The 7,523-nt window shown below is 36.1% G+C and overlaps 1 long non-coding RNA gene across 1 annotated transcript in view; it reads left to right on the forward strand.

Moving 5' to 3' along the window:
* LOC103098192 (uncharacterized) overlaps positions 1–7,093 on the forward strand; it is a 51,251-nt gene extending 44,158 nt beyond the window's left edge. The window contains exon 4 of the long non-coding RNA XR_457418.2: positions 68–7,093. This is a non-coding gene — a long non-coding RNA (uncharacterized LOC103098192). The remainder of the gene's footprint in view (positions 1–67) is intronic.
* The last annotated feature ends 430 nt before the right edge of the window (positions 7,094–7,523 follow it).

Genomic DNA, 7,523 nt, shown 5'->3' on the forward strand with positions numbered 1-7,523 from the left:
CACGATGAGAAAATCTGAGTGATCCCCCTTCTAAGATAAAATTATTTTGATTATTTTCTTTTTGCAGCACCTGATATTAGCAGAAGACCGGACCTGCATTCTAAAACTTTCCCTAGAAAAGCTCAGGTTTCTTGAAGATCCTGAAACCTACCTTCGAAGGTCTGTGCTGATCAACAATTTGCTGAGGAAGATCCACCTGGAGGCAGAGAAAGAGAGTTATGAATACTTTAAGGAAGCTCCCTGTTATAGGACTGCTTATTCTGATACAAGAAAACGGCTGAAGTTTATGGTACAAGAATGCTGCTCTCAATCACTCTATTATGAAGAGCTGCATTCGTACCATATTGTGCCTTATTCTGCGGAGAATGCCATTTATGGAATGGGCTATAGTAGCAGCCACTTGGAGCAAAATTCTCAGTTGCTTATTTATAAAATGAATTAAGTGACTGCTAGGTTGATTTCGCATTTATGTTTCAAAATGTCTGAACTGTTTCTAAATGAACAGGATGTACCAACTGCTCAGTGCATTTGGAATCAAACTGAGATGCACTTTGAACTGAATGGAAGAGTACTTTGATGAATATTTAGCAGTCTTTAGTATCATAATATTGAATTAAAACTATGTCCATACATTTTAAACTTTGCAGATCTAGTGCTTTTGGAAACTCAGATCTTTTTTAAGATATGGTTTCTAATGTAAAGTTGTTCATGCAGATTTTTAGACATTTTCATCTTTATTTGTTATACCACCATAGGTGGAGAATTTAAAAAATAAAAGAAGGAACCGACTCACTTGACAGTGTAGTCTCAATGAGGATGATGGGTAATTTGAAGTTGGCATCCTCTAAATGATGAGAAAGTGGTGCTTTGTGTTTTTATGAGCATTAGTGTCAAAGCATTTTCTGGGCACTATTCTCAGCCCCAAGAGCTAGAATGAAAAATGGGGCAGCAGATCCTGTAAAGTAAATTCAGAACAAAACAGAATTTTCTTTTGGAAAGAGACTTTAAATGGATCCACTAAATTGTGTTCTGTTTTACTCATCTCATGGCTTAGTAGCCTTTGTTGTTGAGCAGTGAAATTTAGTGAACCCCATGTCTGGGTCTTGCCACCATTCACAGTTTGTGGTGGGTCACTACATAATAGTAATACTTTTATTTAATTTATATGCTCATTTGTGTTGCAGGCTGTAGAGTCTGGGGAAAGGGTGGGTGGGTAAACTTTTCCACAAACTGATTTTTTTTCTATAGTTATCTTGAAGGCTGGAATAAGCTAGCAGATAACATTAAGGCTTTCTTGCTTTACCAATTTCTAAGTGTGTTCTAGAACATGCAATTTCAGTTTTGCATTGGTCTTAGCATTACTGTCAAACACTAATTGAAACAGTTTCTGAATGATATTGGCATAACAGTTTAGGTAGTCATATTTTGAAATGTGAAAGATGTTTATGTTTATTTAATATATTAGATAATTATTAAAATTTTTGAGGTATTTTATATCATTTGGGATTTGAGTGTGATGTCTATCTTCAGTTTTTGGAGTTTTGTCTGATCAAGCATGTCATGTAAAAAAGATAATAAAGTGATCAAAGCAGATTGGGAAAACTAGTTGCCAAAGGTATACCCAGAACAAACCAAAGACTAGTGTTACTGAGGCTGTGGCATTGAAAAGAAGAGTTGAAGATAAGGATTGCATAGTAATGAAGAGGAACACTACTGATGCTTCTGCAAACTTGGTGTTTACTAGTGTGTTTCATGATCATTTTGGGACTTTTTACACAGAATAATAGAATAGTCAAAGACCTGCTATAGGTGGTAGGTTACAAACCTTCAATGATCATACTCCATCAGTGGTGAAAAGGGGATGGTTTGCTGTCACATGGTCCTGATGCTGAAAGCAGACCCTCCACTGAGAAAATGATTTTCTATTTGAGAGATTTGTAGCTTCCAATTTTACTCATGTTGTTTGTGACCTATTGGGAACTGTCACCATGCTGACCGTGGATGCATTTGGTATGAAGGATTTAAAAAATCTTAATTAGAATGCACGGCAGCAGATTGCAAAGATATAGCTGCAGCCTTTGCCAGGTATGTTTTTAATGGTACTATTAAACCTAGGATAAAAAGCATTAGAGTGAAATGAAAAATCAGAATTGAGGTTAATGCCCATGCAAGGTAAGCTGAATGGAAAATCCTAATGGGAAAAAAAAAACCCTAAACATCTGGGAGCCAAATTTAGTCTAGAAGTTCAAAAAACTTTAAAACCTGCCCTTTGCCCCCATACCAAGAAAGAAACAGTCACTTCCCATAATAGGTCTTTTATCACTTAGGATTCATAAAGCATGATAATATGAATTACAAAGGCTGTGAATGTAAGAGGAGAAACAGAAAAAGGAAGTTTTCCCAGCTAAAATTAATGGGGGATTTCAGATTTTTGCTGGAAGAGGTAATATGCTTGGCTTAAGGACAAAGCTACATTAATTTGCCTTTAAGAAGAAACCTAATAATATTAGATAATGCATGCATCAAAGCATTTTTAAAAAATGAAGGTAAAAGTGAATAATACACTTATCCTGGGGAAAAATTAGCATAGAGAAGGTGAAGGGATTAAAGGAGCTTTTTGTATCAAATGTCAATGAATGAATTGCTGGTGAAACCAGCTACTCTATGTGGCAGAATTATAGCAAAATCTGTCTCAGTTGATCCCACATCATTTAAAGAGCTCACTAATCTGTCAGTGCATATGAAGGGGAGCTCTAAAAATGAGTAACTCCGAAAATATATTAAAATATTTCCTTAAAAACTGTGAAACACATACAAATGTAAAGGCTAGTTAAAGTACTAATTCATTTTTTAGGGCATTTATACTTTTTCATAAAAACGGTAAGAATAGTTCATTGATAAGGAGCCTCCCGTTAGCTTGAAACCTCTATTCTCCCGAGTTAAGAGACAAGATTAAGGCTATGTAACCAGAGTGCCATTAACTACACTTCCTGGGCTCCTCTTTAGCTGCCTCATTGTCCACCTCCCCTCCTCTAACTTAGGTGAAGTGAACTTCATAACGGAGGGAAATCCTAGATAAGCAACCATGAGTTGCTTATCATGATAGGGCTAAGTGATGCCAGTTGGTGTCGCTAGCAGGCTGAAGGTATGGTTAGAACATGGGTTAAAAAAGGAAGCAAGGAAAGGCAAATAGAAAAGAGCAGGAAAAATGAAATCCATAGCGTAGCGGGAGAAAGGTTAGAGAAAGAAAAGAAAGAGGTGATTCTTTCTGGGATTGTTCAGCTGCCACCAACAGCTGGCATCGGAGCCCTTGGCTGTCCACTCCATCCAGACAAAGAACCCATTCATCTCCTAGGTTCATTACTTTGCATTCACCAGGGATGCTGGATTGTATTTAGTCCATATTCAATTGAACAATTTATGTGCTAAATTTTTAAATCTTCCACTAAATAGTCCGCTGGGGGCATGGCTACAAATGAAAAGAGACAATGAATAGGATATTATATCGATAGGCTCAAGCAGCAGGTTTGAGCCAAATACCACATCAGTTTTAATCCCTTCCTAGAGTTTTGCAAAATGAGTGCCCCCCCCCCCAAGAAGTGAATCTGGGAGCAGGTACTTTTTCCACTGTTCCATTCTGGGAATGCTTAACAGGCAAGTGCCTCTGCAGGCTGTGGAGGAGAATAATACCAGACCCTAAAGAATCAGAAGCCCAGCACTGAACCTCTTAGAAACTATTCTTATAATTTGCAGTTAGGAACTAATAGGTGTAGAACCAGGGGGTAGGGAACTGGGGGGCAAATCACACCGTGCTCCTCTCTCATCTTCCTCCAAAAGGGTTTTCTTTCTTTCTTTTTTTCCATGTAGGCAAAATAAAAAAAAGGGGGAAAAGTCCCCAAAGGGTAATAGCTTTTGGGTTATGTAAAAAAAAACAACAACAGGCAAGAAGAGTCTCACTCTATTTGTTTAATTGAGTTAGAAGGGCTATTGATGGTCAGAATATGAGTGTATTTATCACTTGCTGACAGTATGTTATATGAGCTTCAGGCTTTTTTTTTTTAAGTATCTCCTAAAGTTTTTTTTTTTCCTTTTTCTGCCCTTTTCTCTTTTGACTTCCTGAATCACTGAATGCCCTCCATCACTACAACAGTGTACATTATGGGAATCCTCAATGCCTTAGGGCCAGGATGGTCACTCTGGCTGTACCTTAGGTTAAGCTGCAAGTTATTGTGGGAGCACAAAGGGTAGCGCTAGCCTAGCTGAACTTTCTCTGGAAAGAAGGTTTTAGTATTCATTGTTGGAATCTGGTCATTCCTGAACTGATCTGTTGCTTATGGAAATAATAATTCTCAGTCTTCTTTAAAAATTTTTATAAAAATATTAATTTCATTTTGGGACTTATAAGCTTACTTCAGTGCAATATGATACTTTGCAGTTATATTCTTTTTGTTAAATGTTTAAGAGAAAATACTTTGGTTTGACAAAATAGAAACTTTTGATGAGCTTTCAGAAAGTAGGATCTAATGCAAACAAGTGTTCTTAATTAACTGAAAATTTATAGTGTATATAGTTATATATGTGTCAATTTAATAATTCCTTTTTTCAAACTTTATTGATAGATATCGGGTAGATGATGAATTTCAGGTTGCTTGCTTCTTTTATTTGAGGGCCCTTTCCCAACGGCAGCTATCCTTCTGGAGTTGAAAATGCTGGTCTGAGCTCTCATGTTACTATAATTCTCTTTCTGTGAGGATTGACAGTAGGTTGTGGCTTTTAGCCTAAGGAACTTTCCAAACAGAAATATACACAGCAAGATACTTTTTCACTTGAAAAAACTTTTTCTTTGCAATCTGACTTTTTTCTACTCCTTAATAAGCTATTCAATAAAAAACAAAACAAAACACAACCCTTACCCTTTGTCTTAGAATGACTACTCAGTATCTGTTCCAAGGCAGAGAAGCAGTAAGGGCCAGACTCTTAGGGTTAAGGGACTTGTCTAGGGTCACACAACTATGTCTAAAACTAGATTAGAACCTAGGACCTCCTGTCTCCAGGCCTCACTTTCTGGATGCTAAGCCACGTAGCTGCCCCCCCCCCCAAAGAAGATATTAAATTTAAACTGACAAGAAATTACCGTAAAGTAGTAAGAAGGGTACATAAAATACTATAATGCTAATTTTTGAAATTGACTGGAAATCCTCTCTTCTTTGAAGGATGATGAAATTACATTATGGAAAAATAATTTTGTTTATTTTTTGTTAAGTATAAGAAAAGCATATCTATGTATATATATCATATATATGGATATCACATTTTAAGAGTCTTAGAAATGTCTATGCTGCCATTTATATTTTCATTTTCTTCTCCTATCCCAAAGGACAGCTGGAAGGTCCATTAAGTAAGCACAAAGCAAGGTCGACAGTTGGTTAGAATTGCATACTTTCAGGCTTGGCTAGATCTGGGAAAGACTTGAAAGACATTAAACATTAAACTTAAATTTCTGACTTACTGTGAGGGCTGCACACTGCAGTAAACCCATATGTGAAATGATGAGGAAAGAGACTTTCTTGCCCCTTTTTTGCAGTGAACTCTACAGTTTGTAGTCTTGTTATAGATCTCTTGGGTCTATTCACTTGTAAAGGTCTGTGCAAGCAGTGGAATGATTAGTGTAATTGAGAGAGAGTCACAAGCATTTTTAAATTCACGCATGCTAAGTGATTTCTTGTCAAGGTATCTCTAGGTTATACATAGTTGGTATAGCTATTGTGAAATATATCGTCACGAATTTGTCATAAACCATTAATTAAAGAACAAAGACAGAACATTTACATTTATGGAAATGCACTCAAATGTCGAACAGATGGTGTTCTACAACATTTATTTGGAGGATATATACATCTGCTATATAATCAGAAATATGCCTTTTCACATTTTAAAATATCTTGATTATGATTAAAATTTTATTGGATTGTTTTCTAAATGGAGAGATAGAAAAAAGGTAAATGTATTTTAAAACATTTGACATGATATTAATAAAATTTTATTTCTGGTGAAATACAGGTGCCTTTATTAAATTCTAAACAAAGCCATGAAGCAGGGGAAGTGGGATTGTGAACATTTAGTATTTCTCTTATGACTTGTGAATTTCAGTTTTCTTAGCTTAAAGGGCCCCTAGATACAATGATTCCACACTTAATTTTTAACAAAGGAAAATTTGCTTAAGGATTTGAATGATCTTCCCCAGACTTCTGGAGGATTACCTCTTCTAAAATGACCCTTTAAATAATTTTTGGGTTATTTCTGTCATCATTACATATGCCAAGACATGAAGCCATGATGTCAATAAGCTTCAGAATCAGAAAGTTTCTTTGCTGACAGAAGAGCTGAATGAAGGCTTTTTAACATTCTGAATGTGGTTCAGTAGAAAGAGTATGAAATTTAGAGTCAGATGATCGAATAAAGTCTTGACTCTGTCCCTTCCTGCCTGTATGATCCTGTGCATGTTAGTTCCCCTCTCTAGCTATCATTTTCTTTAGTAGTGAAACAAAGGCACTGGACTAGATGACTTCCAAAGTTCTTTTGGGCTCTAGATCTATGATCATAGGACCACAGGATCTAAGAATTCTAAGGATCATAATAGCTTCTGATCCCAAGGTGAACAAGTCAGCTCCTCACAGCATGATTAGGTTAACTGGATTAGAAGATCAAAAACTGCAAGCAGAATACTTCTCTAGAGATAGTAACCTCATTATAGAATTTTAAAAAATCACAATTATAAGGGAATTAGCCAGTTATCTTTAAAAATAGAATGGATCATCAGTGTCCAGTATATCAATGAAGGCAAAGCCTTTGACTAAGGAGAAAACTGTGTAATTTTTACTTAAGTTATTGTGGAACAACTGAACCTTAAAAATAATAGAAGGTGTCGTATACATATCATTAAAACCTTATACTACAGGGTTGAACTCTAATGGGAGAGGAGTCGTTGGTCTTTTCTCCAGGCTAGCATGACAATCTCATATGTTGTATAAGTGCCTCATACAGTGTTTTGCTCATTCTTGGTACTCAATAAATAAATGTTGTTGACTGATCATTTTGTTTCTTTTAAATTCATTTTGATCTTTGGGTCTATTCTTCCTGTTTGGTGGTGCTCGGGGGAATGGGTAGTGTTCTTATATCAAGTGTTCTTTTAGCTTGAACTCATACTAGTCTGTTTTAGCCTTTGCTACTTCCTTGGGGTCCATGGCGGAGGGATCACCACATATACATTCAGAATATACTGATGAATTCCTTGATTAGAGCCCTCCTTTGATGCTTCATAACAGTTTGGAGATAACCCTATGTTCTTGATGATCATTGTAAGCAGTGGAGGAAAATAAGAAAAGATAAATTTTCTACAATCTTTTTGGAACCTTTAAATGTGCCTATAAAATACTCCTGAAATATTGGAAGGAAAAGAAAGGGAAGTATTGGTGCTTTCAGAATAGAAAGGCATAAAAAATATTTTCTGAAACCCTTTTGTC

The sequence above is a fragment of the Monodelphis domestica genome, chromosome 1 (assembly GCF_027887165.1).
Source record: "Monodelphis domestica isolate mMonDom1 chromosome 1, mMonDom1.pri, whole genome shotgun sequence".
In the NCBI taxonomy this organism is placed as follows: Eukaryota; Metazoa; Chordata; class Mammalia; order Didelphimorphia; family Didelphidae; genus Monodelphis; species Monodelphis domestica.